Genomic DNA, 11,723 nt, shown 5'->3' on the forward strand with positions numbered 1-11,723 from the left:
CATGGCGACTGGATTAGTGTCATAAGGAAGAGGAGGCTGCAAACTGGGTGTCATGTTATGAGTTGGCCATATGGGGTATGTTGCTGTTAAGGGATCAGGCTGGTTATCAGTGGACACAATATTAATTATAGTTGTTGTTTTTCTGGTTTGCCATCTCCTGAAGGGTGTTTACCAACATACAGAGACTACCTATCAGCTCAGGCATAGACACTTCCTGAGGAACAGAGCTCTGCTCTCTGAGGGGAAGCCAAATAGGTGGGAGCCCCTATTCCAACATCTGAAACTCTTCTCTCTCCACATAATCTATTTTAGATGAAAAAATATATAATCGGGGACATCTAGCTCCTCTTTCTATACCCTGCTCACCCTTTTTGGACAGGAAGTCCAGGATGGATGGTTAGGAAGAAGAAGGTCTAGCAATAGATGGGGATGGTCATTATCAAGACCTGGTCTCCCCAATGGGTGTAGTCTGGGAGGTATTGGTTGGCATACAAGCAGCAGAATAACAAAGGCCTCCATATTGTCTGTGCACACTAATTTGTATTTCAGTTTGCGATTCAGGTTGGAATAAAGTCAGCTACCGAACACAGAATCACTGAATGTATTAGTGCATACAGGGTAGAAACACGATCCAGGAATTCCCAGACAGATTCTGGACAGATAAATTATCCTTTGCTTGTGATAATCTTTGGTAATTCCTGCAAAGGTGGGTGTTATAGCCAGACACTTTGAAGGCTGTAACTTTAAACTGCTTTATAGAAAACATGTGAATGAAACCTTTCCACTGCAGAACATGATGGGGGAAATCCCTTGAAGTTCACCACCTAGTGCATCTTTCTCCATGTTCTCTGAGGCCTCTCCTGACTGTGAAGAAAGAATCTCCACACTGTAGTATTTCATTGTGACTTTTTAATGGTGATTTCAATGTTGTCCACTGGCTGAGATCCATCACATCTAAGGGTTGGGTTTTCCCCATGCAAATGAGACAATTCACATCAAGAAGATGACTCATATGTTTAGCCGTGGTGTCAGTCTCTCTTTTGGTAGAATTTTCACAAGCTTGGTCTTGGGGGCACCATGATGAATCAGACAGATCCTCCAGGGTAAACATCTGATCTGGTACTGTTTCTATTTCTATAAAACCATTGTGTGTGAGTTTAGTCATCTGCCACTTGTGGTGGAGCTATTTTTCTGCTTTCTAAATGATCTCCAGACACAACGTAAAACTTAAACCTTAAACTGAAATGTTACATTTAATGCTCTTTTCTGCTAGTTCACATATCTAAGTAATATGGATAAGTGGACAGTGGGAACAATGGCAATTTGTAGGCCACTAACTAACTCTATTTTTTTTAATGTACCTGTACAGGTTGGGAAATTTCATTACAGAACAGAAGGTTTGCAAAGGATTATTTAAGGCAATTGTTTATTTATTTTTGGAAAGCACACTTCCTGTTCCTGGTCCCCTTCTGGGATGAAAAAAATCCTGTCCCAGCAAGCAGGCATGGTGCTCAAGTAAAAATTCACAAGAAAGACACAAAGTAAGACTTAGAGGGGTATTCAATTAGGTGCGAATTGCAAGTACGCTTCGACAAATTATTTTACTCGTCATGTTCGCCTCCTAAAAATGCGAAATTTATTTTTTTTATTCGCCTAATTCAATTTCCCATAAATTCGCCTATGTCGAATGCGAAATCAACAACGTTTGGCGAGGGCGGGAATTGTATCATTTCTCTCCACAAGGAGAATTTGGCGCTCTCTTCGCCAGTATTTAAGCGAATTCGAGGTGCGTCAGTCTCTGCAGTAGGAGATGGCAACTCAGTAGCAATCCAGCTCTCCGGCATCCGATGAAGATGAGGATTACCAAAATTTGAGTTCATTGAAATGTTGTTAATGTAAAAACTTTTTAATTTCAACAGGTTCAAAAAATATGATTATGCAAAGGGATGAACAAAGACCTATAACTCCAATTATTCCTGACGTTGGAGATGTTGGAGATATTTCACCTGGTATGTGAAGGTTGAATGTTGAATAATGCACTATGCTAATAAATGTGTTTTACAATAAAAAAATGTATTTATATTTCTATAAAGATTCGGATATTGAAGTGGGATCCTTGACATTTTCACCAGCTTCTGTTACTCCAGGTAGTTAGTTATTTTTGTTTGTTAGGCAAATTTTGAAAATTTAGATAATATTTCATTCAATATAGTTTACTTTTTCTAGGGTCTATTCTTGCTTTTAAAATTCTGGCAAAAGCTTTTAGAAATCTAATGGTAAGGTCTACCCCTGCAGATAGACCACAAGCATCGGGTGAAAAAACACAGGTTGAGACTCCATTTGATGCAATCACAGATTTTGCCAAGTCTATGAATGATCAACTAGAAGATCATCGTCTCCGGGTTGAGGGTGATTTACAAGTTATAACTGAAGCATTAATCCAGGTTAAAGATGCTTTGAAAAGCATTAGTCGAGTACATTATGAAGAAATCCATACTTCACGTACACAAATAGATCAGCATCATAGAGAATCCCTACAAGTAGCAAGTGCAATTAATAGCGAACTTTCAAAAATGTCAAAGACCTTTGAGAAAATTTCAGAACAACAAGAGGTTCTGTCTTCTGCTTTATTAGTTATGTCATCTGGAATTAAATTCTTAATGGAGGAGCAGATTGTCCGTCGAAACACACCAATAAGTAGTTATGTTCCGGATTTTTCAAGCTCATTATTGAGAACACCAGTCATGAGGCAGGATTATTTTCCGCAAAATCAATCTGAATTATTTCCATCCAACAGATTTGACCACGTTGTTGGTCCACCGAATATTCTCAACCCAGGTCAAATCCTAACCAATCTTCCAAATCAAATCCAAACAGGTTCATTGTTGAAAACTCCTGGGCTGGATGAGTCAACTTCCATAACACGGAGACGTCTTCTCCCGGAAAATGAATCGATTGTTGAATCCGAAGTAATACCTGCTACGATGCCTTTTGCCTAATTTGGATGTAAGGTATATATTAAAAAACAATTTATTAGCGTTAATTATACAGTTAAAAATCCATGTTTAGAAAAGAAATTACTGTTTTCATTTATATTTATTTAAATAACAGATTATCTTAATTATTGGACATATGAGACATAGAACATATGGGGATGCAGTAGGGTAACCGACAGAGGGAATCCCAAACGCCGCCTTCCCAACCGTCTAATCCTGGAGAGGCAGTGTTCTCCTTGGGTTGTTTTCTGCGGATGCCTCGCCCGGCAGAAACAGCCTACCACCTGCCACTTTCCCCCACCGACCACCGCTGTAGAAGCTTGGCCTCTGAAGTGACCAGAGGCTAAAGAAGCCTCTGATCATTGCAGAGGCAAGCGTTCCCAGTGAGGCACTGCACGAGGGAAGTCACCGTGACATCAGGAGTCTGCCACGCCCGCTTGCTGGACCTAGTTAGATCCAGTCAGAGCAAGGCAGTGGCAGTAGGATCGCGAGTGTCGAGCAAGTAAAGGTAAGTGTTGGGCTGGGGGCACTGTCTAATGAGCACTAGTAAAGCCTGGGGGCACTGCATAAGGGGACAGACTGGGGCCACTACATAGGGACAGTAATTCAGCCAGGGGGCACAGCCTAATGGAGTTTTTTTACATGACAGCCTAGTGGGGTATCAGCCTGAGACCTATGAGGCTGTATTTGTTATTGACTCACGCATAATTGCTAAGGACCCCACTCCGCCACTTTCGTTCAGCTGTTTGCCAAACATGTATATATGAAATTTTCTTAACATTTATGCAAGTTAATTCTAATCATTTACTACTTCAACAGTAAAATAATGTTAATAGGAGTAAAATTAGTGTTTGTGAGTTTGGCAAAATGAATTGTTTTTAAATTATAAATTTTTCCATTGTCTTATAGGTTTCAAATGTTCCAGTTAAAAAGAAGATGGGAAAGTTGTTTTTTTTGAATGCAAGAAAACACAACGTAAAAAGTTTTAAATGTTTAAAAATAAAAAATTAAACCAAAAAAAAAATGATTATATAAATATGTAACAAATTATTGGTAACAAGACATTACCGGTATTAAAAGATTTCTGTTTAAATCAGATTTTTGAAAAAAATAAAAATTGAAAATGTTCTGACATTGGTTTTATTTTAAAACATTTCAAAATGTATTTTTAAAAATATTCTTAAATACTTTTATGGGGATGGCTAGCACATGGCCCCGCTGCTCAGCTGTCCATTGGAGATCCCAGAGGATGGGGCTGATCTGCATCCTGGGTGTCCAAAAAAGGTCCGGTCAACTTCCCTAAGAGGGAGAGAAGAAGAAAGGTGATTAGCATGAGCAGGTTTTCAAGCAGTCAGCTCTGCTCCAGGGAAAAGTTTATACTCAGGAGGGGAGGGAAAGACACAGTTTACATGACACCAGCAATGAGGTTTGTTGATACTTACATGCTTTTCTGGGGATGGCTAGCACATCGCCCCGCTGCTCAGCTGTCCATTGGAGATCCCGGAGGATGGGGCTGATCTGCATCCTGGGTGTCCAAAAAAGGTCTGGTCAACTTCCCTAAGAGGGAGAGAAGAAGAAAGGTGATTAGCATGAGCAGGTTTTCAAGCAGTCAGCTCTGCTCCAGGGAAAAGTTTATACTCAGGAGGGGAGGGAAAGACACAGTTTACATGACACCAGCAATGAGGTTTGTTGATACTTACATGCTTTTCTGGGGATGGCTAGCACATCGCCCTGCTGCTCAGCTGTCCATTGGAGATCCCGGAGGATGGGGCTGATCTGCATCCTGGGTGTCCAAAAAAGGTCCGGTCAACTTCCCTAAGAGGGAGAGAAGAAGAAAGGTGATTAGTATGAGCAGGTTTTCAAGCAGTCAGCTCTGCTCCAGGGAAAAGTTTATACTCAGGAGGGGAGGGAAAGACACAGTTTACATGACACCAGCAATGAGGTTTGTTGATTTACATGCTTTTCTGGGGATGGCTAGCACATCGCCCCACTGCTCAGCTGTCCATTGGAGATCCCGGAGGTTAAGGGATTTGCTTATGCAGGATCAATTACTAATGTTTACACTGAAAAATAAAAACTAGACAACTAAGACTATAAAAAACAAACATATAACAATGAAAAACTGATCCAACTTGACCAAAACACTTGTAACACATGTAACACTTATCTAAAATGGTGTTTACACTATAGGAATACTTAAACTGTTCCAGTAGAGGCCAAAATTTCAACTATTGTTGATTCAAGGTTGATGTTCTATTGAAAGGAATATAAAAAAAACGTGAAAAACAAATCTGGGAAATGGGTTTAACATCGATTAATTGTTCTAAAAACTTACATTGAAAAAATGATGCTATCAGATCACGGCGAGTGCTTTGCCCAAGGCCAGCATCATCAACCATTGCAGGAGACAGGTCAGAATCGAGACTGATCAATGGATCAATCTCGGCCTCCAAACGGTTTGCAATACAAATATTATGTAAAATTGTACAAGCAATAATTATATTGCAAACCTTTGTTGGCGAATACAGCAACACACCCCCTGACCTGTCAACACAGCGAAAGCGGGTTTTAAGCAGACCAAAGGAGCGTTCTATCACTCCCCTAGTCCTAATGTGAGCTGCCTGAAACCTGTGTTCTGCAGGGGTGTCAGGATTAGCCAGTGGAGTTAGCAAACAGGGAAAACTTCCATATCCTTGATCACCTAAAATAAAAAATATATATATTTTTAACTTTGAAGAGAATAATAAAAAATATTAAAAGTTTAATAAATTATTTACTTACCAATCAGCCATCCATGAGGCATCTGTTGTTGTTGAAACATCTCAAATAGGCTAGATTGCTGCAAAATAAAGGAATCATGAGAAGCCCCTGGCATGCCAGCAAACACCTGCATGAAATGCATTTTTGAATCACAAATCATTTGTACATTTAGAGAATGGAAAGATTTTCGATTCCGAAAAATCTCTTCCATTTGGCGGGGGGCCATGAGAGCAATATGGGTGCAATCTATTGCACCGAAAACATTGGGGTTTCGTCCCACGGAAAAAAAACCCGCCTTCACAGCATTCCATTCATGTTCGGTCTGAGGTAAATATACAAACTCAGAAACATGTTTCCGCATTGCCAGAAGGACCTGTGACAAACAGCGAGAAAAAGTGGCTTGTGAAAAGCCAGCAATTATCGCCAGAGTCGGTTGGAATGTTCCCGATGCCAAAAAATGGAGTGTGGCTAGCAGTTTTGCCAAGCCTGGAACTGCTCTGTTCGTAGGAACACGCGGTTCAAGATCCTTCTCCAGCAGATCATACAGCTGGTAAATGGCAGCAGAGGAGAGGCGATAACATTTTATCACCTCATCCTCTCGAATCCCATCCAACAACCGTCTTTGTCTATATAGACGTGGCCTTGGGATTCTCGCAACACCCGAGGAAGATGGAGTACTTTCAGGTGCACCTGCAGAAATACCCACATTCACAGCTGATTCATCAGGAGTGGCTGCAATACTCATCTGCGCCCTAAACTGCAGCCTACTCGCTTGAACACATGCTGCAAACATGAATTCCCACACTTGAGCCGGAAAGCGCTCCATTTTAAAAAAAGTTAATTTCTATATGATAATAATCAATCAAATTATAAGGATACTATTATCTGTGTCAGGTGTCTTCCTTCTTCTCCAGATTCAGGTGCGTAGTTCCTTGACAGGTAATAATATTCTCTCTCCAGCTCCTCCACCTGCTGCTGCTGATGATGCTGGAAAGAGTGATTAAAAAATACCTGGTCTATTTCTAACTTTGGAATGAACCAACTGTAATGGACTGAATCTTTATTGTAACAAGCCAATAGATCATTTTAAAAATATATTATCAACACCATTTAAAACAAATAATGCTTGGGAAAGCATATTTGCTGTTACACACTTATTTTACCTGAAAAATATCTAATTTTAAACCATTTGATTTAAAACTCTCACACCCAAGAGGTGCGGACAGTTTTTTGCGAATTCACGGCAAAATTCGCTTTTATTTTGGCGAATGATATACGCATATTTGTAATTGAATAGCAACATTCGACTTTCACAATTCAAAAGTGGATAGATTAGTATTTTAGGCGAACTGTAGATTTTCACAATATTCGCAAGTTAAATTGAATTTGGCGAAACGGTATTCGCTGGCGAAAATTTAGAAAAAAACACATTCGACACTCATTCGCACCTAATTGAATACCCCTCTTAAACCTTAAATCTGAAATTTTTATTTATTTATTAACAGTTTCTTATATAGCGCAGCATATTCCATTGCGCTTTACAATTGGAAACATTGATAGAACAAAACAGGGTAATAACAGACAGACATAGAGGTAAGAGGGCCCTGCTTGCAAGCTTACAATCTATAGGGAAATAGGCATTGATACACAAGGATAGGTGCTATATATATTGCAATTTGGTCTGGCCAGAATGCAGAGTTTCTTGGTGGGCTGCATGATCCAGTCCCACAGGAATGTCGGCAAAATGTCAGGAGTATGTGAAAGAAAGACAATATGTGAGGTTATGTGTGGACTGTAAGAGGGGATGTAATAAGACATGGAAGCTATGAAGGTTATGTGGCCAGTTCTAGAATCTGATAAGCTTGTCTGAAGAGGTGAGTTTTCAGGGAACGCTTGAAGGATTGAAGACTAGAGGTAAGTCTTATTGTGTGTGGTAAGGCATTCCATAGAGTGGGTGCAGCCCAAAGAAAGTCCTGTAACCGTAAATGGGAGCAAGCAATGCGCGGGGATGAGAGACGCAGATCTTGTGCTGAGTGGAGGGGTCGGTTGGGAGATATTTTATGATGAGTGAAGAGATGTATGTTGGTGTAATTCGGTTAATGGCCTTATGTGTAAGTAACAGTATTTTGTATTGAATATGGTAGAAACCCGGCAACCAATGGAGGGACTGAGAGAGCGGGGCAGCAGACGATGAACATTTGGCAAGGAAGATAAGCCTCGCAGCTGCATTCATAATGGATTGTAATGGCAATAGCCTGTTTTTGGGAAGACCAGTCAATGCGGGAAATAATTAGTGCATGGGTTAGAGTTTTTGCAGTGTCTTGTGTGAGATATGGTCGAATTTTGAATATATTATTTAGATGTATGTAACATGATTTTGAGACATTGAATGTGGGGAACAAAGGACAGTTCAGAATCAAGTATGACACCAAGGCAGCGAGCTTGTGGGGTGGGGAGGATTGTTGAGTTGCATTTAATGCTCTTTTCTGCTTGTTCACATATCTTATATGGCTAAGAGAACAGAGGGAAAAACGGCAGTTTAAAGGCCACTTACTAACTCTGTTTATTTTTAATGTCCCTTTACAGGTTGGGAAATACCATTATTTCTGGTCCCTTCTGGGATGATAAAATCAACTCCCAGCAGCAGCAGCCATGCTCAAGGATTCTTCTGTGGCAAGGACTGATGTGAATGTATCACATTTTTATTGTAAATGCCTCCTCCCCTCCCCTCCCCTTCTCCTTCATAAATTTTCTTCGCAATCAAAAAATGAAATTAAATTTACTACCAATTAACCTTCCCTGTCCCTGCCCTGCCTTCAATTACATACACACTCCAACTCCCTCAGGCCTCTCTCAAATAATAAAAGTGTTTCCTGATGTGCCATGTTTGAAGTTGAACTGCCATGTGTTTGTGCCGCCCACTGCTGCAGTCAGCCAGCTTTCTTGGTGCAAATTTTGGGCCTAAACTAGATGAAAAAAATCAATATTGTGAGCTGTGAGGTGGTCAAATTTGACTGGAAACATGTGGAAATAAATTTTATTGAGGTTAATAATACTTTAGGAACAAAAAAAGGCCCATGTTACGTGATTTTAGCTGTTTTTATGATTTTTAATGAAAAAATCCAGAACCGAAACCAAAACCTAAAAACAAAACACGGAGGTGAGGTTTTGGCAAAACCAATCCAGATCCAAAACCAGGGGAGATCCAGATCCAAAACCAAAACACAAGAGTCAGTGCACATCTCTAGTGGCGAGTAGTGTGAGGGATATTAATGTTGTGTGGGATTGGGACTATGGCCCTCATTCAGAGCCGCTCGCTAGCGGCCATATGCTCGTTCCGAGTGATGTTCGCACATCTGCGCATGCGTACGGTTTTTAGTACGCATGCGCGAACCAGTCAGTGCGGCCGAAAATCGTTTGTACGCTATATAGCGAGTGCCTGCTATTTTGAGTGACAGCATGAGGCGTATGTGGGTGGTAACAGGGGAAGGTGCTTGTAAACGGGGGAGTGTAATTCGAACGCAGGCGTGCTTAAAGGTCAAAACGGGCGTTTTAAGGGAGTGCATAATTAAGACAGCAGCGTCATTGACCACGTCACTTGGTTTTTTTTAACTCAGAACTGCTCGCAAAATAGCGGTTGAAAAAACCAACCACAAGAATAGCGAGCAGTTCATACGCTGTACGATGTACTCGATTAATCTAATAAATAGCGGACATGACGTATGGTGCGAGCGGCCAGGGGGCGTTTTTAACAAATAAACGAGCGTATGTTTTGCTCGCTCGTTCAGACTTAGAGGTGTGAACAGACTGCAATTTGCGAACGGATCATTTGAATAGCCACCCCTTGTTTTTGAACGAACGACCGCAAATAGCGAACGGCTCTGAATCAGGCCCAATATAGGTAAAGTACTGACAAGCAGAAGTATTTATGATAAATGTAGACTGAGGTAATAATGTTATATTATGCTATGAGTAGTGTGGGGGTTTTAGTATCAAGTGGGGATAGCGATTATATGGATGCTGATGAGTTGAAGTATATATGTTATATTTTTACTTGGGGAATAATGCTATATTATGTGGTGAGTAGTGTGAATGTATTAGTATTAAATGGGAATTGCAATTATATGGGTTCTGATAGGTGGAAGTATTTAATGTTATATTTAGACTGAGGTAATAATGTTATATTATGTGGTGAGTAGTGTGGGGGTATTAATATTATTTGGGGATTGGAATTATATGTGTAATGATAATTGGAAATATTTATGTTATATTAATACTGGGGTAATACTGTTATATTATGTGGTGAGCAGTGTGGGGGGGTATTAATGCTAAATAGGGACTGGGATTATATGAGTACAGATAAGTGGAAGTATTTAATGTTCTATTTAGACTGGGGAATAATTATATATTATGTGATGAGTAGCGTGGGGGGTATTAACATAATTTGGGGATTGTGATTATATGGGTACTATTCAATATAATTATATAAGTTATATTTAGACTGAGATAATTATATTATATTATTTGGTGAGAAGTGAAGGGGTATTAATAGTATGGGGGGATTGGGATTATATGGGTACTGATGAGTGGAAGTATTTATGTTATATTTAGATTAGAGGAATAATGTTATAAAATGTGTTGAGTAGTGTAGGGGTATAATTTTATATGGACAATGTGATTATATGGGTACTGGAAGTATTGATGTTTTGTTTAGAATGGGGGAATAATGTTAGGTTGTTTGGGGGGGTATTAATGTTATGTTGGAATTAATGAGTGGGTTAATGTTAGTGGAATGAGGTTGGTGGGTTTATTGATATGTGGGGACTGGCAGTTCATGTTATGTGAAGATGGTTGTGTTAATGTTTTGTGTTTAATACATGTGTGGCTAATTTTATATGGATCTGGTGGTTAATGCTATGTGGGGATTGGTGAATTAGGGGTTAATACATTGGCATAACTAGGGTACTTGGAGCCCAGGACAAGAAGAAAACAGAGATCCCTACACAAGTATGTGATCATGAGGAAAAAGTGGACATGGCCACATGTCACAAGAGGCATGGACCATTGGGGGTGTGTTAACATGACACATCACCATTTCTCGTCAATCTGAGAACATTCCTTTCCATTTTATATGCACTTTAATGACCCCAGTAGTAGGGTTGAGCTTATTTCCCCTTCTTAGTAGGGACCTGGAAGTGATGTGCAGTGAGGGAAAAAGAGCGATTCCATGCCCATAAAGTCCACCTGGAGAAGAGACTGTGGAACAGACTTGTCCCCTCACAGGCTTGCGCTTTGAGCACGGTGGTTCACTATGCTCACCACAAAATATATTCCCCCTCTGTGCCGAATGTGAATGGTAGGGAATGACGTTGGACACTCGTTGATGATGCCAGGGTCCTCTCCATGAAGATGAACTAGACACTACCCTAGTAGTAGTGTCCCTCTTGCAATGCCCACTGTAGTAGTGCACCTTAAGCAATGTCCCCAGTAACAGTGCACCTTCTGCAGTGCCCCCAGTAGCATTCCCTTATACAGTGCCCTCAGTAGTGCACCCTTATACAGTGCCCACAATAGTGCCACTTATGCAGTACCCCCAGTAGTGCCACTTATACAGTGCCCCTTATTCAGTGCCCCCAGTAGTGCCACATTTAGTTTGCTCCTCTGTGAAGTGCCCCCAGTAGTGACCCTCATACAGTGCCCCCAGCAGTGCACCTAGTAATGGTCTCCATTTGCAGTGCCCCAGTAGTGCCCCTTAAACATTGCCTCTTTTATATTCCCCTCTATGAAGTGCCCCAGTAGTGACCCTCATACAGTGCCCATAGAAGTGCCCCTTATACAGTGTCCCAAGTTGAAGCTTCCCTATCCTGTCTCCCCAGTATTGGTCACTCTATGCAGTGCCCCCAGTAGTGCCTCTTTCACAGTGCCCCCAGTAGTGGTCCACCAATGCAGTGCCCCTTATACAGCACT

At 40.7% G+C, this 11,723-nt stretch overlaps 1 long non-coding RNA gene across 1 annotated transcript; it reads right to left on the reverse strand.

The window, feature by feature from the left end:
• Nucleotides 1–2,654: 2,654 nt before the first annotated feature.
• On the reverse strand, nucleotides 2,655–4,504 carry LOC148477411 (uncharacterized). Its single transcript, XR_015872517.1, has 3 exons — nucleotides 4,439–4,504; nucleotides 4,185–4,295; nucleotides 2,655–2,995 (listed from the first exon to the last, which is right to left on the reverse strand). It is a non-coding gene; the product is annotated as an uncharacterized LOC148477411 (long non-coding RNA).
• Nucleotides 4,505–11,723: the final 7,219 nt, after the last annotated feature.

Source organism: Taudactylus pleione, unplaced genomic scaffold (genome assembly GCF_031769625.1).
Source record: "Taudactylus pleione unplaced genomic scaffold, aTauple2 ptg000720l, whole genome shotgun sequence".
Classification (NCBI taxonomy): Eukaryota; Metazoa; Chordata; class Amphibia; order Anura; family Myobatrachidae; genus Taudactylus; species Taudactylus pleione.